The sequence below is a fragment of the Pezoporus occidentalis genome, unplaced genomic scaffold (assembly GCF_034315485.1).
Source record: "Pezoporus occidentalis ecotype Australia unplaced genomic scaffold, CSIRO_AGI_Poc_V1 ctg3, whole genome shotgun sequence".
NCBI lineage: Eukaryota > Metazoa > Chordata > Aves > Psittaciformes > Psittacidae > Pezoporus > Pezoporus occidentalis.
In genome coordinates, this window is record NW_026914940.1 from 1,733,058 (window position 1) to 1,757,888 (window position 24,831).

The window sequence follows — 24,831 nt, forward strand, 5'->3', positions numbered from 1 at the left end:
TTTCGTGGAGAATGGGTTATATCCCACATTTAGCTCCGAAAACTGATGCAGAGAAAATCCAGTTGTATTTTATGTGCCTGACTCTTAGTAAAACACGGATAAACAACTGAGGGATAGTCAACAGAGAGAAGTAGTGCTGGGCACTGCACTTGGTGAGCCTGGGGAGTGACAGGGATATGATATATCAGGAGGAGGCCTCCAGGCAACAGCAAGAGCAGTGCTGCATGCCAGAAGACCAGCTCCAAATAATGCCATGCTGCAGAGTCTGATTTTCCCCTTTGCTTTCAGGGTTTCTCTGCCTCCCACTCAATGTCCTTCAAAAGCTGACTGCCAGGAGCTGAATATTGCAATGGTGTTTATCCTGTGCTGTGTTATAATGAGAAGTAGAATCTTAGAATCATAGAATAGTGAGGGTTGGAAAGGACCTTAAGATCATCCAGCTCCAACCCCCCTGCCATGGGCAGGGACACCTCACACTAGACCATAGCACCCAAGGCTCTGCCCAGCCTGGCCTTGAACACTGACAGGGATGGAGCATTCACAGCTTCCCTGGGCAACCCATTCCAGTGCCTCATCACCCTTACAGTAAAGAACTTCTTCCTTATATCTAATCTAAACTTCCCCTGTTTAAATTTTAACCCGTTATCCCTTGTCCTGTCACTACAGTCCCTGATGAAGAGTCCCTCCCCACCATCCTTATAACTCCCCTTCAGACACTGGAAGCTGCTCTGAGGTCTCCACCCAGCTTTTCTTCTGCAGGATGAACAGTTCCAACTTTCTCAGCCTGTCTTCATAGGGGAGGTGCTCCAGTCCCCTGATCATCCTCGTGCCCTCCTCTGGACTTGTTCCAACAGTTCCATGTCCTTTTTATGTTGAGGGCACCAGAACTGCACACAATGCTCCAGGTGAGGTCTCACAAGAGCAGAGTAGAGGGGCAGGATCACCTCCTTGGACCTGCTGGTCACGCTCCTTTTGATGCAGCCCAGGATATGGTTGCTTTCTGGGCTGTGAGCGCACACTGAAGCCGGCTCATGTTCTTTTTCTCATCAACCAACACCCCCAAGTCCTTCTCCACAGGGCTGCTCTGAATCTCTTCTCTGCCCAACCTGTAGCTGTGCCTGGGATTGCTCCCACCCAGGTGTAGGACCTTGCACTTGGCATGGTTAAACTTCATGAGGTGGCATCAGCCCACCTCACAAGCGTGTCGAGGTCCCTCTGGATGCCATTCCTTCCCTCCAGGGTATCAACCGAACCACACAGCTTGGTGTCATCGGCAAACTTGCTGAGGGCGCACTCAATCCCACTGTCCATGTCAGTGACGAAGATGTTGAACAAGACCGGTCCCAACACCGATCCCTGAGGGACACCACTCGTTACTGGTCTCCAGCCGGACACTGAGCCATTGACCACAACTCTTTGTGTGCGGGCATCCAGCCAGTTCTTTATCCACAGAGTGGTCCATCCATCAAACTGATGTCTCTCCAATTTAGAGACAAGGATGTCGTGTGGGACAGTGTCGAACGCTTTGCACAAGTCCAGGTAGATGACATCAACTGCTCTACCCCTGTCCATCAGTTCCGTAGCCCCATCATAGAAGGCCACCATGTTGGTCAGGTGGGATTTGCATGCTGGCTGTCACCAAGCACCTTGTTGATTTTCATGTGCCTTAGCATGCCTTCCAGGAGAATCTGCTCCGAGGTTTTGCCAGGCACAGAGGTGACACTGACTGCTCTGTAATTCCCCGGGTCATCCATTTTCCCCTTCTTGAAAATGGGGGTTATATTTCCCTTTTTCCAGTCATCAGGAACTTCACCTGACTGCCATGATTTCTCAAATATGCTGGCCAGGGGCTGAGCAACTTCATTCGCCAGCTCCTTCAGGGCCTGCAGATGGATTTCATCAGGTCCCATGGACTTGTGCACGTTCAGGTTTTTAAGATGGTCTTGAACCAGATCCTGTCCTAGCTCCGTGTTCTTCTTACATGATGCTTCACTGGGGGTTTTAATACTATTCTACAGAACTGAGCCACTTACTTGTGTTTTGTGAGTGTTGCAGGGAAAACCTGCTGGGCCCAGACAGTTTCAACCGAACTGGAATCTAAACACTTTGTGGAGCTTTTGAGAACGTGGAGTTAGGCAGCAGTCAGTGAAGTGTTGCATTCAAGTAGTAGTACAAGAGGCAAACCCCCAAACCAGACACATGAATGTTAACAAACACAAGCAAATATCTAAACACCCTCTGCCACAAACGTTACCCTGTGTAACAAATGCAGAAGAGATTTCTTGAATTCTCCTTTATAAGAAGAAGACCTCACCATAAGCAGCGTAGTAGCAAATGCCAGTTGGTGTATTGGTAAGGAATGGTGAAGAAATGCTGCATGCTCTCTACGTTTCTGCAAAGCTCATGCAGATGGAACCTAAACCCCTTTCTTTTCACCTTTGGGATTGCCGCAGTGAAATGACTGTGCGTGGTATAAAAGCCTTTACTGATACAGGATGAACATAGAATCTTAGAATAGAATCATAGAATAGTTAGGCTTGGAAAGGACCTTAAGATCATCCAGTTCCAACCCCCCTGCCATGGGCAGGGACACCTCACACTAAACCATATCACCTAAGGCCTCATCCAACCTGGCCTTGAACACTGCCAGGGATGGAGCATTCACAACCTCCCTGGGCAACCCATTCCAGTGCCTCACCACCCTAACAGGAGAGAATTTCCTCTTTATATCCAATCTAAACTTCCCCTGTTTAAGTTTTAACCCGTTACCCCTTGTCCTGTCACTACAGTCCCTGATGAAGAGTCCCTCCCCAGCATCCCTATAGGCCCCCTTCAGATACTGGAAGCTGCTCTGAGGTCTCCATGCAGCCTTCTCCAGGCTGCACAGCTCCAACTTCCTCAGCCTGTCTTCATACGGGAGGTGCTCCAGTCCCCTGCTCATCCTCATGGCCCTTCAGATATACATACAGATCTATTTACAGGGACACCCTGCAGCGGTCCCCTTTGTGTGGCCACCATGGGCAGGGACATCCTCCTGGGTCTCCCCTGGCCTCAGGGCCAGCCCCCCAAAGGCCTTTCTCCAAGGGATGCTGGGTGAAGAGGCAGCAGCAGCAGGGCTGCAGTGGGCAGGGCTGCAGGGACCCCATCACCCCCGTGTCATAGTGCCAGCACCTGGCCACGCAGCATCGCAATGCTCTGGGGCAGTATGAGTCCAGCACCCTCCCCTGTCCCACTGCCAGTTTGCCTGGCTCTGCCAGCAGGACAGAGCTGGCAGCCTGAGGGCATCCGAGAGGAAGTCCTTGGGGCACCGGGGGGGGGAATTCCTGGGAGGTGGTTGATGGGGGGAACCCTTGAAGCTGCACCAAGCTGCAGGAGCTTCTGTGCTGCAGTTCCAGCTCCTGGAGGGGCCACACTCGATGCTCATCAGATGGGTGGATGGAAATCCTGCTTCAGTTGTCTGGGAGCTTGCCATCGTCATCTCCTGGGTACCAGGGAATTAGGTGAGGGGGGGGACTGAGGGAGGGAACTCCTGAAGCTGTGAAGCTGCAGGAGGTTCTGTGCTGTGGTTCCAGCTCCTGGAGGGGCCACGCTCAAAGCATCATCGAGGGATCCTGCTTTGGTTGTCAGGGAGCTCGCCGTCCTCACCTCCTGAGGAGAGAGTGGCAGCAGCCAGAAGAAAAAGAATGCACAGGTGGCTCAGTGCCCTCCCCTGGAGCTCCCACTGCCAAGCACAGGAAGGATTCATGCTCCGAGGATTCATCAGGCCAATGGCATTTTACTGGTTTGGAAGCCCCTGAGAAGGCTTCAGGTGGAAGCAGAAAAAGCAGTGCCAGTGTCTTCTTGTCCCCTTAGAGGCGTAACCAGTGTGTGGACCAGGAGCAGGTCTTGCTCACATGCTCAGGGAGCAGCCGATCGCCAGCACTGGGGTCAGGAAGGAATTTTCCCCCGGGGTAGATTGGCACTGGTCCCCGGGGGTTTTTTGCCTTCCTCTGAGCACTGAGCATCACCGCCTGTCAGGGCTTCTCCATCCATTCTGGCTGCGTTATCGCCTGGTGCTCATGCTTCATGAAGGTGGCCCCTCGTGTCCTGCAGCTGGGGAGGGGGGGGAAGGCTTTTTTTCCCCTCAGGCTGGACTAGCAAGCGTCCCTGGGTTTTTTTGCCTTCCTCTGCAGCCGAGCACAGCCCCTTCATGGGGCTCCTTTGGGTCATGGTGTCCCAAAGGCAGCTGCTCATGCTCCACGCAGGTGGCCCTCGTGCCCTGCATCCGGGGGGAGGCAGCCTTCTGGACTCCCAAAGTGGCCCCAGCATGGCCCCTGGACTCGCTGCTGTCCTCTGTAGCATTGAGCATCATCCCCTGTCAGCTCTTCCCTGGCCCTTTCTGGCTGGGTTCTTCTTGCACTGCTCTCACACCACCATGGCGCCGCTCTTGCCCTGCCTTTCCTTTGTCAGACTGCCCAGGGAGGGTTTTTCCAGCTCAACTGAAGGATGTAAACTAAACCAGACTCAAATTAACTCAGCTAAACTTAATCAAATAACTTTATGTAGAAGTAAATAGAATACTCATTCCACCCGTAACCATTCTGATATATGTCTTTGAAAGTGGTTTTGGTGCTGAAATTCCCTTGGCATTTCAGGTAAATAAGGATCTTCTCATTGTACAACTTGGGAGTGCAGGGAATGGAACACAATAAAATGGAATGGAATAGAACAGAAGAGAGTGGCATGGAACTGAACAGAATGCAACAGAAAGCTCTGCTATGTTATGCATATAGAATCACAGAATAGTTAGGGTTGGAAAGGACCTTAAGATCATCCAGTTCCAAACCCCTGCCATGGACAGGGACACCTCACACTAAACCATGTCTTCCAAGGCTCCTTCCAACCTGGTCTTGAACACGGCTAGGGATGGAACATTCACCACTTCTCTGGGCAACCCATTCCAGTGCCTCACCACCCTCACAGTAAAGAACTTCTTCCTTATGTCCAATCTAAACTTCCCCTGTTTAAGTTTGAACCCATCACCCCTTGTCCTGTAACTACAGTCCCTAATGAACAGTCCATCCCCAGCATCCCTATAGGCCCCCTTCAGATACTGGAAGGCTGCTCTGAGGTCTCCACGCAGCTTCTCTTCTCCAGGCTGAACAGTTCCAACTTTCTCAGGTGGAGGTGCTCCAGTCCCCTGATCATCCTCGTGGCCTCCTCTGGCCTTGTTACAACAGGTCCATGTCCTTTTTATGCTGAGGACACCAGAACTACACACAATGCTCCAGGTGAGGTCTCAAGAGCAGAGTAGAGGGGCAGGATCCCCTCCTTCGATCTGCTGGTCACGCTCCTTTTGATGCAGCCCAGGATACGGGGTTCGTGTTCATTTTCTCATCAACCAACACCCCCAAGTCGTTCTCCTCAGGGCTGCTCTGAATCTCTTCTCTGCCCAACCTGTAGCTGTGCCTGGGATTGCTCCGACCCAGGTGTAGGACCTTGCACTTGGTATGGTTCAGTAAATCTGGAAGTTAAGTTCTCATCGGAGACCTGCGTGAGCTCAGCCTTCCTTAAAGATCTTGCTGCTACAACTCATGTTTGTGTTTTTAATGTATATGGTTCATGGTTTAAATATATAGGTAGCAGTGGAGTTTGTTGTCCTGCTACTCACATCTGTGTTTTGTTCAAGGCAGAGTATACACCAATCCTCAGTGCAGCAGAAAAGATGAAGATGGGCTACACATCAGTCCCGTGTGGCAAGTGGTGGTGGAAACACTTCATGGGAAGTAAAGGACCTGCTGTCTTGCATAAGGCCATATCAGGGGGATTGTAACTAGATCTTAAGGTCATTTAACCCTAAGCATTCTATGGTTACAGGAGTCATCTTGGTCTGAGTGTCTGAGCACTGGCACAGGTTGCCCAAAGGGTTTGTAGAGTCTCCATCCCAAGAGTTACTCTAAAGCTGTCTGAGCATGGTTCAAAGCAACTGGGTCCAGTTGGACCAGATGAAGGGGCCTCCAGATGTCCCTTCCAACCTCAACCTTTCTGTGTTGTGTGTAAGTCTGTGATGCTGCTCTTTTGATATCATTCACGCAGTGTTTTGGCAGGAGGCATAGAAAGCTGGCTCTATGCCCTGTGGAGAGATGTTTTGCTGGTGAATGGTGGCTGAGAGCTGGGTTTCTGTTGCCAGTCTTTTATCTGCTGCCTCTTGCACTCCATGGGGGTCTTCTCTTGTCCATGGAGCCACACAAAAACAAGCAGAAAACAAGCACAAAGGTGAGTTTCCCAACACCATGCATTAAATCAGTGGCTTGAGCAGGAGCTGGTGTGGGAGTAACCAGCTCTGCCTGTTTGTGATAGTGGGGCAGTCTCCACTCTTTCATCCTCCGTATATTCCCTTCAGTAGCATAATGACAGCTTTCTCTTTCCACCTGGTCACCTCTTGCATATCTCTCCCTAAAGAGCTGAAATACATCTGTAGATCAAATGTAATCTTGCCACTCTGCATTAGACCATGCTCTTTCTGCTGGGGCAGCAGGTTGATCCTAAATGAGGGTAGCATGTATGTACTGCCTGGTTTCTGTTTCACCAAGTGCTGAGCATGGATGGGATCTGAACACTGTAGGTGTTAGCTTTGCCTTCACTTAATATAGAGCATACATCTTGAAGCAGAGGTCATGAAGCTGTGGTCTGCCCCCATAAGAATAATGATTTCCCCATGGTTAGTGCCTTTCATCCAAACATCTCAGCCACTCTCCAAACATTAGTGAATTCAACATTCATGTGGTCCCAAACCAATGGTCCAGTATTTGTCATCACTATTGATGGATGCAGGGGCCAGCTTACAGACAAGTGAATCCATTTCCCTGAAGTGCTATCAGATAGGAATAAAATAGTGGAATTCTTGGCTTATAGGTCTATAGACTAATGCAGTTTCCTTCTTTCTTTGTGAGACATCCAGAGGGGGTTTTACCAGCTTGTGGATAAGGAGATGGCTGTTTTCAGGTCTTGATTGGGAAGGAAAGAGGTCCCAATGAAATCTGTCAGAGTCAGTGCATCTGAACTACCAAGAGGGCCATGGCAGACCTGCAGACAATAGCTTATAAGGGGTTAAAGGGCTTACTGCATGAGGCATAATCTGTGGGGGTTTGGGTAGAACCCAAATGAAGATGTTAAGGCCAATTACTAAGAAAGGCCCTCAAGTAAACTTAAAATTCTCTGGAGAGATCAGTGTCATTCTTCATTCTGCAGAGATAATAAATCACCGCTGGGATGTGTTACACTGGAATAGTCTTTTAAGAAGTTAAGAACAAGCTCTGCTCCTTGCATAGCATTAAAATGAGAGTACATAACGAGACCAGGTATGTGGAAGGGCATTTAAGTGCTGATTCCCTCCTGGGAAAGGAGGGAGAGTCTCTGGAGTGTCTCTTTCCGTTTTATGGTTCGCTGCTCTGTTGGGATTTGCACTGATGACCTCTTGGCTCAGGAAGCTGTTGGGTAATCTTGCTGCAGATGATGGTATGGCTCGCCCTACAAGCATGTGCAGAGCAGTAGCAGCATGGTAGAATTAGTAGAAATCTCTGAAAAGCTACAAAGAGCCCTTTGTGTTGCAAATCTTTGTCTTGCATTCTTTCCTTCACTCCCTTTTTTCTCCCCTCAGAGAGCTGCTATGGATTTAGAGGTTGTGGCAATGATATCTCACTACCAGAGTGGTTCTTTGCACAGTTTTTGTGTAGCAACTTCGTCTTTCTTCTGCTACTGAGCCTATCTCCTGGCTGTGAAGATTAAGATCTGTGTTTGGTCTTCACATATCGCATGATGGTAACAGGCGTCGTGTTGAGAACAAATAGGAGGGGAGCCTCAATCAGCTCCAACTATGTTGTTGGACCACTTGTAGTTTATTACAGTGAGAGCTTATGTGGCTTTGAGGGGAGACTAAACGTGGTGGGGTACTCCAAAGAAAGCACTTTTTGCTTAAGAAGTCCCTGAGGAGCAAGTGGTTGGTAGCTGGGGAGTTGTGCAGTAGCGTGTGTGCTTTCCACCTTCTTACGCTTCCTAAACATCTGCTGTTCACTGCTGTAGTCTTCTGATCTTCCCCAGCATGCCTGATCTCACTTTGTAGGTCATAGAATCATAGAACCAAAGAATGGTTTGGGTTGGAAAGGACCTTAAGCTCATCCAGTTCCAACCCCCTGCCATGGGCAGGGACACCTCACACTAGACCATGTCACCCAAGGCTCTGTCCAACCTGGGCTTGAACACTGCCAGGGATGGGGCATTCACCACTTCTCTGGGCACCCTGTTCCAGCGCCTCACCACCCTCACAATAAAGAACTCCTTCCTTGTATCTAACCTGAACTTCTCCTGTTTCAGTCTGAACCCATCACCCCTTGTCCCATGGCTGCAATCCATGACGAAGAGGTCCCTGATGAGTCAGTTCATGGCCATCTGTCCTCAGAGGCAGCCAGTTTTGTTGAGAACTTTACTGATGTAGATGGCACAACCCATGCTCACTTGATGATCTTAAGGTCCTTTCCAACCCTAAACATTCTATGATTCTATGCTTCTATGATGCAGTAGCTTGGGCACAACACTGCCTAAAAGGGGACGTTGCATCAGGACCAAAAGGTGCTGTTAGGGGAGTCCTGACTCAGCCAAACCAACCTTTTTATACAGCTGGTTCTCTTTTACTGCCCATCAACTTGCTCTCTGACCATGAGAAATGGCAGCATAAACCCAGCCTGTCTCAGTAACAGGATAGAAAGGAAAATAATTAGCAAGACAGTATGCCCTGGAGGTCACTGCAGCAGACCGGTAATTGAGCAAACCTTCTTTAGAGAGCCTGCGTATGTAGTTAAATGTTCGGTACTCTCTGTTTTTGCTCTGTTTTACAATGTTCAGCGTTGTGCTGCCGGTAATGAAACTGCAGGGGAAGCTCAGGTTGGATATAAGGAAGAAGTTCTTAACTGTGAGGGTGGTGAGGCACTGGAATGGGTTGTCCAAGGGAGTGGTGAATGCTCCGTCCCTGGTAGTGTTCAGGAGCAGGTTGGACAGAGCCTTGGGTGAGATGGTCTAGTGTGAGGTGGCCCTGCCCATGGCATGGGGTTGGAACTGGATGATCTTAAGGTCCTTTCCAACCCAAACTATTCTGTGATTCTGTGATTCTTAGCATGATCTTTCAGGAAAGCCAGGTGGAGAAATGCTGGTCATGTCTGCAAGCCCAACTTGTTACCATGCGTGCATGCATGCCTCCATGGAGAGGAGGTGCTGAACAACACTTAGATTTAGGCCATGGTATTTTGGCAGCAGGGGTTTGAGCAGCAGAGAAGTGGGAATCCTCTCCATAGGTCATTCTGTTGCTGCCTGCTTAGGGTACATTGCCTTCCCTATCAGCATTCCCACTTTAATGTTTCACAAAGCTCAAATCAAGCTTAAAGGGTTAATACCTTCCTGGGACAGAGATGGAGGGGAAGCCTTTTGCAAGATGTAATTGCCAAATAGAGGTAAGAAGGTCTAAATCTTTATTTCTCCTCTTGCAGATTCCAACATGGGAGAGAACTCCTCTCTGTTTGATTTTTGTGGCCATTTCTACAAACACACTGTTGCTTTGCTAACAACAACATAGGTGGGAAGGGGCAGAGTGGCTCAGACAGCTCCGAACAGGCAGATTAGCTTTGCAGCATGCCTCTAATTTCATTCTTTAGCCAGGCAAGCATTGTCATTTGGAAGGCAGAGGGGGGGAGAGGGAAAAGAGAGAGAGATGCTATCAACAAAACTGATTGGTTTTTGCTTTTATCCTTTCCTCTGTCAGAATAAAATAAATGTCTCTTCTTGAGGAAGCATATATTCTTCTTGATTTCTAGAGGATAAACTTGAAGTTTAATTAGATTCAGTGGTGCAGTATTGCTTCTCATCTGCTGATCACTTTAATTAAATTATTGCACAGATTGGAAGGTATTAATCTAGTGGTTGGAGAAGTGCTTGGGAAGTTTGGTGCAGTGATTCTTACCTTGAAACTCATTTTCTGCAGGCATATATGGCTCCATGAGGCTTTGTCATGGACTGTAGCAATAGGACAAGGGGTGATGGGTTCAGACTGAAACAGAGGGAGGTCAGGTTGGATATAAGGAAGAAGTTCTTTACTGTGCGGGTGGTGAGGCACTGGCACAGGGTGCCCAAAGCAGTGGTGAATTCTCCATCCCTGGCAGTGTTCAAGGCCAGTTTGGACAGAGCCTTGGGTGACATGGTCTAGTGTGAGGTGTCCTTGGCCATGGCAGGGGGTTGGAACTGGTTGATCTTAAGGTCCTTTCCAACCCAAACCATTCTGTGATTCTATAATCTCTTTTCCTGGGGTATCAAGAAGATGGTGTAATACCTAGAAGTGCGTGAAACATGTAATGCATTATGGAAATGATGTCCTACGTTCATCAAAATGACACGGCTGTTACAAACTCAACGATTTCATTAGCAGCACGCTTTGGATTTTCATGAGAAATTTGGAGGTTTTGGGGAAGGTTTCATAGCTGGTGCTTTTCATGTGTGCTCATTCAGGGAAGTGTTTGCAATGAACAAGTAATATGCTATAAAACATGTTTAATTGTATACAGCTGTATACATAGGCACATGGCATGTGTATAGCTACTGTAAGGTGAAGGATTATCTCTAATGTTCTATTACTAACAAATGGACCTATGAATTCAGATTTTGTTTTCAAATTGCTGCCTTGATTTGAAATTCCAAAAATAATTTGGGGGTTTTGGAGATTCTTTTTTGTTTCTCTGATTTTGGTCTTTTAAAGCAATGGGGGATGAAGGGGTCCTTACTTCCTGGTGACAAAATTTCAGTCTATATGGGTAAAACCTGATCTGAGGTATCCTGCTGTTGAACGCAAGAGCCTGTGCCCTCTGTTAGACCTGCTGAAACCCATGGCAGCATCTCCAGGCACTTCCAGGTTTAACCAGATGTGGAGCCTGAGAGACAATGCCTGGTTTGAGTCTCACTGAAAGCAGCTTGTCACAGGTTTCTGTTCTGCTTTTCATTGTTTCTTGTGGCCATTGGGTAGGGCAGATGTCCTGCAAGTCTCTAACTGTATGTACTGCATAATTCTATCGTATATGATGCAGTGTAATGCAAAATCATGTGCATCTCTGGTTTGGTTGCACTGCTGCCTTGGCATGTATTCTGATGAACTTATACTGTGGTTTCACCTGGCTTTCACCCTTCTCTTATGATCTGCTCTATATTGCAATAGAGGAAGAATCTATCCATGCCAAAGGAAATTGTAGCTTGCCAAAGGAGCAATGGCTTCCTTCACGTGTCTTAAGGAGCTGTACTTGTAAACCAGATGGATTAGTTTGTGTCTGTTGGTGTCAGGTTGTAGGAGATACGTTTATTAGTACTGATTTGGACTACGACCATCTGCAGTGGTTGTTCCTTCTATTGTATACGATGCAGTGTAATACAAGATAATGTGCATCTCTATTTTGGTTGCACTGCTGTCTTGGCATGTATTCTGCTGAACTTAAACTGTGATTTCACCAGGTTTTCCACTCCTCTTATGAGCTGTGCTGTGTTGCAATTGAGGAAGAATCTGTTCATCCCAAAGCAGACTGTAGCTCGCGGGAAAAGCAAGGACTTCACATATCTTAATGAAAAGGAGCTGCACTTGTAAACTAGATGAATTAGTATATATGTATTGATGGTAGGTGCCACAGATATGTTTATTAGCACTGATTTGGGCTACCAGCATCTTCAGTGGTCATTCCTTCACTGCCCTTTGCCGCTGCCTGCAGTCAGTGGTGGGTAGCGTGGGCATCCTTCTCAGCACGGCTTCTCCTTACCCATGTGCAGCCAGGGGGGAATGACAGGCTGTGAGCCAGGGAACACAGGGAAGTTTTCATCTCTCTGCTGCAGCTTTAATTAGCTCACTCTCTTGAGCCCATTGCCTGACAGCAAATCTCCTCCACGGGCTTGCCTCCGAACTTGTGTTCATGTGGACATGATGGGCAGACGTGCTTGGCATAGCAACACCTTCCCAGCAATGGGGCTGCTTGTTGCTGTAGAGAGTAATTGAGCCATAGGAATAAGGGGCTGTGTTTGCCCATGAACGAGGCTGTCTAATCTAGGGAAAGCATGAATGGAAGCGTTTCTTAATACTCGTTTTGGCACATAAAGGACCCTTTCCCTCCACACATGGCAGACAGGGGGTGGCCTTTTCTCTGCCCCCAGCCTGAGGTCTCCCTGGCAGGGCTGGGAGCCTGCATCTCAGACAGATGGATTGGTCTGTCCCGTTGTCAATGAAGCTCGAGTCAAAGTTGTGTTATTGACTTAACCGTGATGCGAGTGTTGCCAAATCTAATACGTGGGAATTAAATGGCAATTATCTGTTTATTTGAGCTGGCTTCTTCCTCTGTTCCAGCTCTGTTTCAGCTCTGCAGGCTGCATCCCTAATGGATCGCTGCTCTGTGCAGCGCTTTCAGCTCTGGCTGGGTGAATGGATGGGGATCTCTCTTGACCCCCAGCAGCAGGAAGAAGGCTGCCCCTGCCAAGCTGAAAGCACATGCACTTGGAGGATTTCCAGGCCCACCTCCATGGCGTGAACATCCTGACTCAGGGAGCTTTGCCGTGCTCATGCACGGTGCTGCTGTCTGCAGCTCAAGTTGAATCTGCCATCCCCTATCCGAGGTGGGCTGATTTCCTCAAGGAAATTGCCCTCTATGAGATGGAAGAAGAGGAGGTGCAGTCAGATGAGAGCTAAGCAAGGGGCAGGAAACCTTTGCAGGGTTTTCTGGGGATCCTTATGGGTTTTCTCTGAGAAGACCATCATTTCATCCAGATACTTGTGTGCTGGAGCCCGGGCTGTATCGCGTTGCTGTACATTAGGTTGTCCCATCTTGTTATAGCTAATATCTGACCTGATTTCACATCCCAGCTAGGGATTAGAGCACTCTTCTATCTCATCCTGAGTCCTGGAGCTCACCATCTGTCCAGAGCTGTTTTTTAACAATACCCAAATGCTCCCTGGGAAGGTAGGACTCTGGTTCCCTCATGCATGCAGCAAACATGCTTCTTATTTGGTACTTTGGGGTGTTTTAGTAAGCTGTTTTCCAGGCAGTGCTTCACCATCATAGGGTCATAGAATCATTAGGGTTGGAACGAACCATATAATAATGTAAACCGTGTGTGATTTTTGCTGTAACTAGTGAGTTTTTCACTGTTTAGAGGCATTGGCTGTATTGGGAATAGTCTGCTCTCCACATCCCACCACCCCTGTCCACATCCCAGGCTTTACAAGTGCAAGTAAAAGGAGTTTTGTTGTAGCTGTACAAATCAATGCAGTGGTGTGCTAGAGTGCCAACACAGGAGCATCCCTTGGGGTCTTCTGGAGCCTCGTCAATACAGATGCCACATCCCAAGGGCTCGACATGAAGAGCAACAGGATAACCTGGTCCTCTGCTAGTGTGATGCTATTGGCTGGCGGTGTACACTGGGTCTGTTTTTAATGTGGGAAGAGGGAATTTTGGTGATTCCTCACATCTGGAGGAGTACAGGAAACTGTGGGAATCTCATCATCGCTCCACAAGGTGTCATTAGTAATGGCACGGAGGGAGCTCAGCATTCAAGAAGAAATAAGTTTGTGCCTTGCCTAATGCCATGACTTCTAGTGCAACAGTTCCTGTGCTTTAGTTATTGCGTGCAAAACACTACCCTGTAGCAGTCAGATGAATCTTGCTTATGGCCACTAAGCAGCCAATTCCTGTGTGAGGCCAGAGCGACTGTAATAGAGCTGTGATTGAATTAGCAAGTGTATGAGGGCAGCGGCTCGAGATGCAAATGCACATAGACTTTGTTTTTAAAGTAAACTAAAACCCATTGGAGAATTGAAACCCTCCAGCTTTTTAATGGAGGCACAAGAAGCTTGACTTTGTGATGCTGTGTTTTTCACTCTGTTTTATGACAATGGTATTGAAGCCCCCAGACATAAATCCCAACTCATTTAGACAATGCATGCTTTTAGTGACACACTCCTGCTGGAAGATGCTCCTTTATAAAGTGTTGTTTTCCACCTACTCAGCCAGTTTCTAGGTGCAGAAGCTGACTGGAAGTTTCACAGAATCATAGAATCATAGAATCGTTAGGGTTGGAAAGGACCTTAAGATCATCCAGTTCCAACCCCCTGCCGTGGGCGGGGACACCCTATACTAAATCATATCACCCAAGGCCTCGTCCAACCTGGCCTTGAACACTGCCAGGGATGGAGCATTCACAACCTCCCAGGGCAACCCATTCCAGTGCCTCACCACCCTAGCAGGAGAGAATTTCCTCCTTATATCCAACCTAAACTTCCCCTGTTTAAGTTTTAACCCGTTACCCCTTGTCCTGTCACTGCAGTCTCTAATGAAGAGTCGCTCTCCAGCATCCCTACAGCCCCCTTCAGATACTGGAAGCTGCTCTGAGGTCTCCACGCAGCTTCTCTTCTCCAGGCTGAACAGCCCCAGTGTTCTAAGTCTGTCTCCATACAGGAGGTGCTCCAGCCTCTGAGCATCCTCGTGGCCTCCTCTGGACTTGTTCCAACAGTTCCATGTCCTTTTTATGTTGAGGACACCAGAACTGCACACAATGCTCCAGGTGAGGTCTCACAAGAGCAGAGTAAAGGGGCAGGATCACCTCCTTCCACCTGCTGGTCACGCTCCTTTTGATGCAGCCCAGGATACGGTTGCTTTCTGGGCTGCAAGCACACACTGAAGCCAGCTCATGTTCATTTTCTCATCAACCAACACCCCCAAGTCCTTCTCCTCAGGGCTGCTCTGAATCTCTTCTCTGCCCAACCTGTAGCTGTGCCTGGGATGCTCCCACCCAGGTGTAGGACCTTGCACTTGTCATGGTTAAACCTCATGAGGTTGGCATCAGCCCACCTCACAAGTGTGTCAAGGTCCCTCTGGATGGCATAAAGTTTGGGAGTTCTGTTGTTTAGCCAGGATCCTGGGTGAAAACATGACTTGGCATTAATGGTAAGCAGCATTATAGGTTTTTCCTGGCATGTCTTTCAGCTCTTGCAATCATGGATTTTAAAGATAGAAGGGATCATGAGATTATTTTGTCAGTCTTTCTGGATCACCTGGATGCTAAGAACTTACTGCCGTATTATTTGATGTAGATTCAGCTTCTTGCATCAGAAGTTGATTTATCCGCAGGATAACTGGGAAGTGCCCTGCCCTGTTTTCAGCAAGGAAAACTAGGACCCAAAGGTGTTACCCAGCAATCTTACAGGCAGGATAAAAGGGTTTTTTTCCACTCCAAGCCCCATAGAAAGAGGAGATGGGATTCAGTGGAATGGGGAAAGAGCTTCAGATGTTGCTGGTTGTCCATGCAGGGACAGGACTGGGTCTGAACCATCCCCCTGCTCCTGCCCACAGCTTGCACAGAGCAAGCTCTTGTGCGCTCTCTGCTTGCAAAACAAATCCCAAATCTCATGTGTGCTGACCCAGAGCCTGGAGGGGTTCTGCTTCATGTTACCATAGGTGCCTGGCATGGGTCTGTGGGGACAAAATGGGACACAAAAGAAGCCCTCATGACTCAATTGAGATCCCGGTCAGGGTTGTGCAAGTGCATTTTAGCTGCACCAAACCCAGCAGCAGCCTTCAGTTGGCTGTGGGTGGGAGCATTTTGGTGGATGCAGCTCCTCAGCAAGCACATCTTGCCTCTTTTAAGCGTTTGGGAACAGAGGAGGTTGGGAATTTGGTAGACCAAAATGGTTTGAAGCAGCCAGTATATACCAGAGCTCTCCATGCTATGCTCTTGGTAAATCTCAACCTATGTGAACTCACTCCAGACTTGTTCCCATAGGTTTCATGCTTTGGGCTGTAAACACATCCACAGTGTCTACATAGACTCTGCTTAGCTTGTTGGCTAATATTTTGGTTATCTTATATGTATCTTATCTTCGATTAAGCATAAGGGGCTGAGGGGTGTCTCCATGTGTGCGTCTGTGTGTGTCTGTCATAGAATCATAGAATCAACTGGCTTAGAAATGACCTTTAAGATCCTTGAGTCGATCTGGGACTGTTAGACAAAACCCATTAGATACCCAGTTAATGCCTGGTGGCATCATTGTAGAGGCTTTCCTCCTGAATATGTAAGTTTTTCTCCCCCAGACATGCATGCAGCACCTTTCTGAGAAAGATGCATCTTAGAGGTGTCATTCTCCTTACAAATCCCTTCTCTCTTGTGATGCTCCAATTATAGAAGCTGCAATGATGTGTGTGCACGCATGAAGGCAGCAGCAGGGATTTCAGATGAAATCAATGCACTTAAACTAACTGATGTTAACTGCTTGGCCTGCTCGTTACAATGAACTGGAAGAGAAGTGCTGATTGACCTCTTTCCCAAATCTCTGGGGGATGTTAAAGCATCTCAAGTGTGGAATTAGCACAGTGCAGGGAGTGGGACAGGAGTGCGAGTGAGTGAGACTGCCAGACTCTGATTTACAGCTCTTCTGGGGGATGTTACCAGGTGATGAACTTTCCAACCAGACCATGAACTCATTTGAACTTAATGGGTTCATAGGGTTTGGTCCCTACCTCCTAGACAAGCCTTTGAGACCTTCAAGACTTCCTTTCTCTGTATCCAACAGGAGACATTTTCTGTGTTGAGGGAGAACTGGTTGCTTTGACTTCTGTGTGCCCAGTGTGGTCTTGTCCATGCTCTCTTCGACCTAATTCATCCAATGCAGACCAGTTGGTCTGCAAAGCATCTCCTTTCCCACTGTATCCATGTGCTGCACTTGGTCTACATGATCTGTTTTGTGGTCACCCCCTGGAGCTGGAGCAAAAGTAGTGTCTAGGAGCTGCAAGGTGATGAAAAGTCTGTTAGAGGCAACTTTTCACCACTGAAGGACTTCTGGTTGCCCCTGAGCAGCACCATTTTACCTGTTTGAGCGCCAACATGCTCCAGTTCCAACATTCTGCTGCCCACTGCACAGCACAGTGGACTGGAAGGCAGAGATTCAAGATGTGATTACAAAAGGAGACTGTAAGACTTGGGTCTTCATCACTGTTTCTTTTGAGGAAGAAAGAGAATGGCTTGTTGAGGAGCCATAGAAGGGTTAAGCTTGGAAGGGACCTCTGGAAGTCGTCATCCAGAGCCAGGTTCCTCAAGACTATGTTGGCAAGTGGAAGCATGGGCTGAAGCTTGCTGCAGCTGAACATGGGCACTGGGGATGCACTGTTCTGGCAACAGAGGGGACCTTTGCTTTCAACCTACTCTTTCTGAGGAACACCAAGGAGGTGATTTTGGCCAAGGCACATCTCAGTGCTCCCGAGCTGCCCCATCTGTTCTGCATGGTGGTGGCTGCTGCTCACTCTGGAAATGGTGGGTGGAAAAAGCTTTCAGTAAGAGGCCAAGGAAGTGAAGGCAAGGAGAAGGAGGCAAAAGGAGATGAAAGGAAGGAGAAGGAAGGCTGGCGTAGAATCATACAATTTTAGAATGGTTTGGGTTGGAAAGGACCTTAAGATCACCCAGTTCCAACCCCCTGCCATGGGCAAGGACACCTCACACTAGACCATGTCACCCAAGGCTCTGTCCAGGTATCCCCAGACAGGCACCCAAGCGTGGTCCCCATTGAGTGAATGCTATTAGCTTGTGGATGGATAAACCCCCAGCCCCAGCTACACTAAGCACAGGATGGAGCTGCCTGTGCCCAACCATTTAATGCTGGTTGATGCAACAGCAGGATGAAGGAACATTGGGGAGCAGGGATTTGTCAGCAGTCCTGTTTCTGGAATATTGTATTTTGCTATTATAATATTGTCTGCTGGACAATATTCTAGAATATTGTGCTAGAATATTGTATTTTGTTATTATAACGTTGGTACTGATGAAAATCCAGAGCCAGTACTGACAAAATACTGCTGATGTGTTGAGATTTACTTTTAATAAGTATACAAAAAGGTAGTGGTTGTATGTGTGCAGAAAATCAGTGTTAGCCCCTTTATAGCATTTGATAGGGAGTATACATGGGGAAGGGTTTCTTTGACTCCAGTTGCTGCAACATATCATGGAAAGTGTCAGAAAATGGTTGCAAAGCTGTTTGAAGAGAGGTTACAAGAGGAGGAAAGACATGGAAGACTTCAAATGGTATTTCTTGGGTTGGCTAACAGAATGTCATCTTTGGGGCTCCTTAAGATTTTCCAAAGGGGCTAAAGGATTAGCTCCTGTGAAGGTTGCACATAGAATCACAGAATGGTTTGGGTTGGAAAGGACCTTAAGATCATCCAGTTCCAGCCCCCCGCCATGGGCAGGGACACCTCACACCAGGCCATGGCACCCAAGGCTCTGTCCAACCTGGCCTTGAACACTGCCAGGGATGGAGCATTCACCACTTCACTGGGCAACCCATTCCAGTGCCTCAGCACCCTCACAGCAAAGAACTTCTTCCTTATATCGAACCTGAACTTCCTCTGTTTCAGTTTGAACCCATCACCCCTTGTTCCATCGCTACAATCCCACCTCCAGGAATTTTGCCTTTGGAGCCAAATCCTTTCAGATGTATTTTGTTTTTTACCACTTTGCTATGTCTTTCCTCTGCATTCCTCTCTGCGTGAGCAGCAGTACTGGTACTCAGTGGGGTGCTGTAAATAATTGATTTTTATTTGCTTCTTAAAGCTTTTCCTTCCTATGCCTGATAAATATGTTCAGAATTTATCTGGAAAAGGAAACAAAAAGAAGAGTTTGGATTCTTCGTTAGGGATTGCAGTGATAGGACAAGTGTAATGGGTTTAAACTTAAACAGAGGAAGCTCAGCTTGGATATAAGGAAGAAGTTCTTTATTGTGAGGGTGGCGAGGCACTGACACAGGGTGCCTAAGGATGTTGTGAATGCTCCATCCCTCTCAGTGTTCAAGGCCAGGTTGGTCAGAGCCTTGGGTGACATGGTCTAGTGTGAGGTGTCCCTGCCCATGGCAGGGGGTTGGACCTGGATGATCTTAAGATCCTTTCCAACCCCAACCATTCTATGATTCTATGGCTCTAAGAGTTGCACTGACTGGAATATTTGAGGAAAAACTTTTCTTTCTAGTTTTCTTATTCTTTTGCATGGTTCGATGTGGACAAATTTTGAGAATACACAATCTTTTGGCTCAAAATGTCAAAACATTTCTCTCTGAAAGCTTGCAATGGGCTGCTTCAGCCACAGTAAAGGGAGGAAGACCAAAAGCTTTCAGCACAAACCAGCTTACTGAGTCTGGCATTTGTTTCTGTTGACCTAAATCAGAATGCTTTGGCTAATAAACCAGTTGTGTAAAACATGTAATTCAGCCTTTTCTCCATCAGTTTCCTGTCGCTTCCTCTTTCTCATTTTCATCAGGATTGCAGTGCCGTGGGTTCTTTAGACAAATTTTAGACAAATGCTTCAACCCATGTCTCCGTTTGATTTTGGAAGAAAGGGAGAAAGTCTCCGCTCAAGTACATAATGGAGTCTTTTTGATTAAGATGAAGAGCAAAATCTGGTCTGCAGCTATTTTATGAGTCATGCCAGAATGCGAAAGAGAGCAAAGCTCTGCTGAATTAAACAGCAAAAGGCCAGGTTTTGTCTCGCAACCCAATGCACAAACGGGCCTGAGGATGGATCGGTCCTCTAGTGCTTTGCTCATGCCCCTGTTTTACCCATATGAAGGGATATTCTTGGTTTTACAAAGGTGCAGGGGGCAATATAATAGCCTGTAATAAACATTAATATCCATGCAATCCTTTTTGTGCAAATACGGCTACAAAGCTCATTGTCTAAATCACATTACATGTGGAGTAACTGCACTTCTTCTGTAGCCTTTCATAAGCTTCTAATTAACTTCTCTTTTAATTTCATACTTTAGCACTGCCATGAGCTGTGTTGTTCTGCATGGGTTAGAGGTTGCTTGGCACATTAACAGGTCCATGAGATTGTGCCTGAAATTGTCTTTGAAACAGTGAGGTTTATTTTCATTCTAATTAGCAAATAGCAGTAAATGATGTTTCTCCTCTACTTCTGTCATGGTAGATGAGGAAGGGCTGTTGCTGAGTGAATGCATCTCTGTATATGAAAATGACAAGGCTAATGTTTGCCCACATTGGCCATCTCACTGGTGATGAGCAATACGAGAGCTTGCCCCTAATTTGCTCATGGTCAGGGAACTCAGAATCTGATCCATGTGAATCCCAGGGAGAGGGAGATGAGGCTGTGCCTTTTGTACCATTTTCTTTTCAGTAACTACAGCAGTAGTTGTGTTACAAGAAACAGGACATTTCATCTGTTCATCAAGGACTGGAGTGATAGAACAAGGGGTGATGGGTTCAAACTGAAACAAGGGAAGTTCAGGTTGGAGATAAGGAAGAAGTTCTTTACTGTGTGGGTGGTGAGGCACTGGCACAGGGTGCCCAGAGAAGCTGTGGCTGCCCCATCCCTGGCAGTGTTCAGGGTCAGGTTGGACAGAGCCTTGGGTGCCATGGTCTAGTGTGAGGTGTCCCTGCCCATGGCAGGGGTTTGGAACTGGATGATCTTAAGGTCCTTTCCAACCCAAACCATTCTATGATTCTATGACTTGCAAATGTCAAGGGAGTGGGGAGAGGCTGATTGACTTCATTGGGTGCAGTGGCTAAAAGCGTGAGGAGAGCACTCCCTTCTCTCACCGCACCGTTAACCTCCATCAGAGTGTCACCGCTATTGATACACTGAATCTCATCTCTGTCATTGTGCCTGTTAGATTAATGACTGATCCCAACCCTGGAACCTCTCTGATACAGTGGTAGTAAGGATAATCTCATGAATTATGCATATTATCTGCTGGAATCACACATTCTTGCTCTTTTTTATTTACTAGCCTTTTCCCCAATATGCTTTGGGGGTCGTTTTGGTAATTGAGTTCACATTTCAGGATTCTGTTTATAGAATCCATCATTTCGTAGAATCATAGAATGATTTGGTTTGGAAAGGACCTTAAGAACATCTAGTTCCTGATGAAGAGTCCTTCTCCAGCATCCTTATAGGCCCCCTTCAGACACTGGAAGCTGCTCTGAGGTCTCCACACAGCTTCTCTTCTCCAGGCTGAACAGCCCCAACTTTCTCAACCTGTCTTCATACAGGAGGTGCTCCAGCCCCTGATCATCCTCGTGGCCTCCTCTGGACTTGTTCCAACAGTTCCATGTCCTTTTTATGTTGAGGACACCAGAACTGCACACAATACTCCAGGTGAGGTCTCACAAGAGCAGAGTAGAGGGGCAGGATCACCTCCTTGGACCTGCTGCTCACGCTCCTTTTGATGCAGCCCAGGATATGGTTGGCTTTCTATAATAATTTACAAGGAGTGAAAAATACTCCCATTTACCTGGGAGTTTCCAACTGGAGAGATGGGGTAAGGTTATCCGTTTAAAGGTTTATTTGTAGGATGATTTTTCTGATGCCATTTCCTCACAGCACATGGACTCAATCAGCAAAAAGAAAGTAAAAACAAAAATCATCTCCAATTTGTCATTAATAGCCTGGATCTTTTAAAAGATATTTTCTAAGGCAATTACTGCTGAGTGCATTAATAAGGCCAGAAGAGAGGCTGATTAAGAGCTAGTTTAAAAATAAAAACAACATTTTGTAGTTTATGTCACTAATAAATCTTTAAATAATGATGTTTCAAAAATATTTAGATTCTCCATCTTTTTTTTTTTGTTGCCTGCTTTCCCATTGCATTTCCAGCAGCTCCAGGAATGAGTGGCAGATTAACCTTTTCCACTTTGTTTCACAGTCAATTCCTTTGCTTTTTCTCATACTGTGCTGCTGAAGTCTGTGTTTGCATTAGGGTGGGACTGCAGATTACTTTAGGAATACGGCAGTGCAAACAAACCCCATCTTTCACTCAGGTTTTACTTACAGTCACCCACATGAACATTAAAAAGCCCCAAACCAACAAACAAAACCCAAAGCCCATAAAGCCAACTGTATCCTGGGCTGCATCAAAAGGAGCGTGACCAGAAGGTTGAAGGAGGTGATCCTGCCCCTCTGCTCTGCTCTTGTGAGATGTCATTTGAAGTATTGTGTGCAATTCTGGTGTCCTCAACATAAAAAGGACATGGAACTGTTGGGACAAGTCGAGATGAGGCCACGAGGATGATCAGGGGCTGGAGCACCTCCTGTATGAGGACAGGCTGAGAACACTGGGGCTGTTCAGCCTGGAGAAGAGAAGCTGCGTGGAGACCTCAGAGCAGCCTTCCAGTGTCTGAAGGGGGCTACAAGGATGCTGGAGAGGGACTCTTCATTAGGGACTGTAGTGACAGGACAAGGGGTGATGGGTTCAAACTGAAACAGGGGAAGTTCAGGCTGGAGGTAAGGAAGAAGTTCTTTACTGTGAGGATGGTGAGGCACTGGCACAGGAAGCCCAGAGAAGTGGTGAATGCTCCATTCCTGGCAGTGTTCAAGGCCAGGTTGGACAAAGCCTTGGGTGAGATGGTTTAGTGTGAGATGTCCCTGCCCATGGCAGGGGGGTTGGAACTGGATGTCCTTAAGGTCCTTTCCAACCCTAATTATTCTATGATTCTATGAGTTGGATATCCTTTTTAAATACAGGTAGGCACCATCTTAATGCTGGTTTCTGCTATTGCTTTGCAGCATGATGAACAGAACATTATTAGACTTTCCATCTTGGAATGAAGAAAGCCATGGGATTTGATAAGGAACTTTGGCAAGTGAATTGGTATTTTCCAGTACATTGATTTATTTCATTCCAAAATGAATTGTCTTTTGAGCTCTTCTAATCCACAAGAAAAAAACCCTAAAACCTATTTAACTGCGCCTTGGTGGTACATCAGAATTATGCAAAACCTGTTAAAGTTTGCCTCCCCTTTGCTTAAAAATGGGAGAAAAGTTCCTAATTATAGAATCATCCAACCAGAGCCACCACTCCACACTCTGTCAGAATTAGCAGCTTCTTAATCCATTGCACAGTTCACTCTTCATTTATTCCATGTATTTGAACTCTTATTCCACAGTTAACCATTACTGATAATCAACATTCTCCCTCATCCTCCTGTCTGGACAAGAGCATCTCAGCCAATGTGGATGTCTGTGGTGAAAGTAATTGTCTGGATTCTCTTAATCCTAGATCTTTGAGTGATTGGAATAGGGGTAAGAATCCCACCAACTCATTTCCCATTGGCTGTTAAGCTTGTCTGAGCTTCAGATTGCTGTTATTCATCCCTGGCAGTGTTCAAGGCCAGGTTGAACAGAGCCTTGGGTGACATGGTCTAGTGTGAGGCATCCCTATTCATGGCAGGGCGTTGGGACTGGATGATCTTAAGGTCCTTTCCAACCCAAACCATTCTGTGATTCTGTGTTGCCACCATGAAGTGATGGACTTTTATTCTCATAACAGCCTTGTGGGTCTTTGACATTTCCTTCTCCTAAATCAACAAGAGCCGCTGTTTGTCTTCTTGCAGAAATCAAAAGGCAGGGAGTGTGTGGGTTTGTTGAGTTGGTTGCTTCTTAGTTTTGTTTTTCTTTTTGACTGCTGCTTAAAAAGGAGTAAAGGATAAGAACATGTATTTTTTCCTAGCAGTAATATGGTTTAACACGGATTTAGAGAGTATCAGGATTGTACTGCAGGCCACTGTTTACTTTCCAGCATCTTTAACAAGCTGGAGAAGAAAAGACTGAAAGCCACAAAATGTAAGTTGGCTGCTGGAAATGTTCTGATGTATTTCTTGTGTCCTTGAAAAAGCAGGGACCTTGTTAAGGATAAAGTAACGTGATAGGGTAGTAATGTAATGAAGTTTTTTGGTTGGCTGGAACTTTTAAAATGAGTTTGGTTAAGTGTTTTTCCCCAACAGTGTGAGCTGGAAGCGGTTCTGTGAGCACCTCTGCTTCATCTCACCCCTTCTCATAGAATCGTGGAATGGTTTGGGTTGGAAGAGACCTTAAAGCTCATCCAATTCCAACCCCCTGCCCTAGGCAGGGACACCTCCCACTAGAGCAGGTTGCTCCAAGCCCTGTCCAACCTGCCCTTAAACACTGTCAGGGACGGGGCATTTTTCCTTTATTGGTTGATGCATCCCATCTTATGGGTGATGTTTTATGCCAGAAGCATTCTCTAATGCTGTTTTTGATTGCCTGGGGTTTGTTTGCTCCTTGTCAAGATTGTGTGTGCAGTATCTCCAGCCTTTTGTCACAGCTTTGCCATTGAGCCATGATATCTGCCTTCAGAGGCACCTCTGCACTTGCTCCTGATGGGGACAGAATCAATGTGTGTGTCTTAAGGTTGGTTTTAGAGAGAAATTCTTCTCTTGGTGGACTACTTGGATATTTCCCTGGTTTGCTTTAATTGTGGATGGGTTTGGGGAATGTTTTTGTTGACTGCTGCTATCAGAACACGGAGATGTACTGTCTGGGACATGGATCCAAAGTGGTTTGGCAAGGCTGAGCAATGCATTGACAAACACATCTGCAGATCTCCTTGGACAGGCTTCCTGTACATGAGCTGATACGCTGGCACTGTGTACAGTCATTCTCTCCTGGACACATAGGGTGAGCTGCAGGGCTGAGGAGATGACAGTATTAACTGTGCACCTTGAGTGTCTTGCTCTTATTCAGCAGTTAATTATTAGCATATATGCTAAAGAAGGAAAGAAAAGAGAATAAAAACATCTTCAGTAGAAATAATACTAAGCAAACCTGATTGAATCTTGATTGCGCTGTAAAATGATAACTAATCTTAGAAACACAGAATGGTTTGGGTTGGAAGGGACCTTAAAGCTCATCCAGTTCCAACCCCTGCCACGGGCAGACACCTTCCACTAGTGCGGGTTGCTCCGAGCCCCTGGCCTTGAACACTGCCAGGGA

The 24,831-nt window shown here is 46.9% G+C and overlaps 1 protein-coding gene and 1 long non-coding RNA gene across 6 annotated transcripts in view; one reads left to right on the forward strand and one right to left on the reverse strand.

The window, feature by feature from the left end:
• Positions 1–24,831, forward strand: part of TSNARE1 (t-SNARE domain containing 1) — a 495,466-nt gene that overhangs the window by 139,993 nt on the left and 330,642 nt on the right. The window lies entirely within an intron of this gene.
• LOC134167854 (uncharacterized) overlaps positions 24,715–24,831 on the reverse strand; it is a 1,192,997-nt gene continuing 1,192,880 nt past the window's right edge. Inside the window, exon 3 of the long non-coding RNA XR_009966301.1 lies at positions 24,715–24,779. This is a non-coding gene — a long non-coding RNA (uncharacterized LOC134167854). The remainder of the gene's footprint in view (positions 24,780–24,831) is intronic.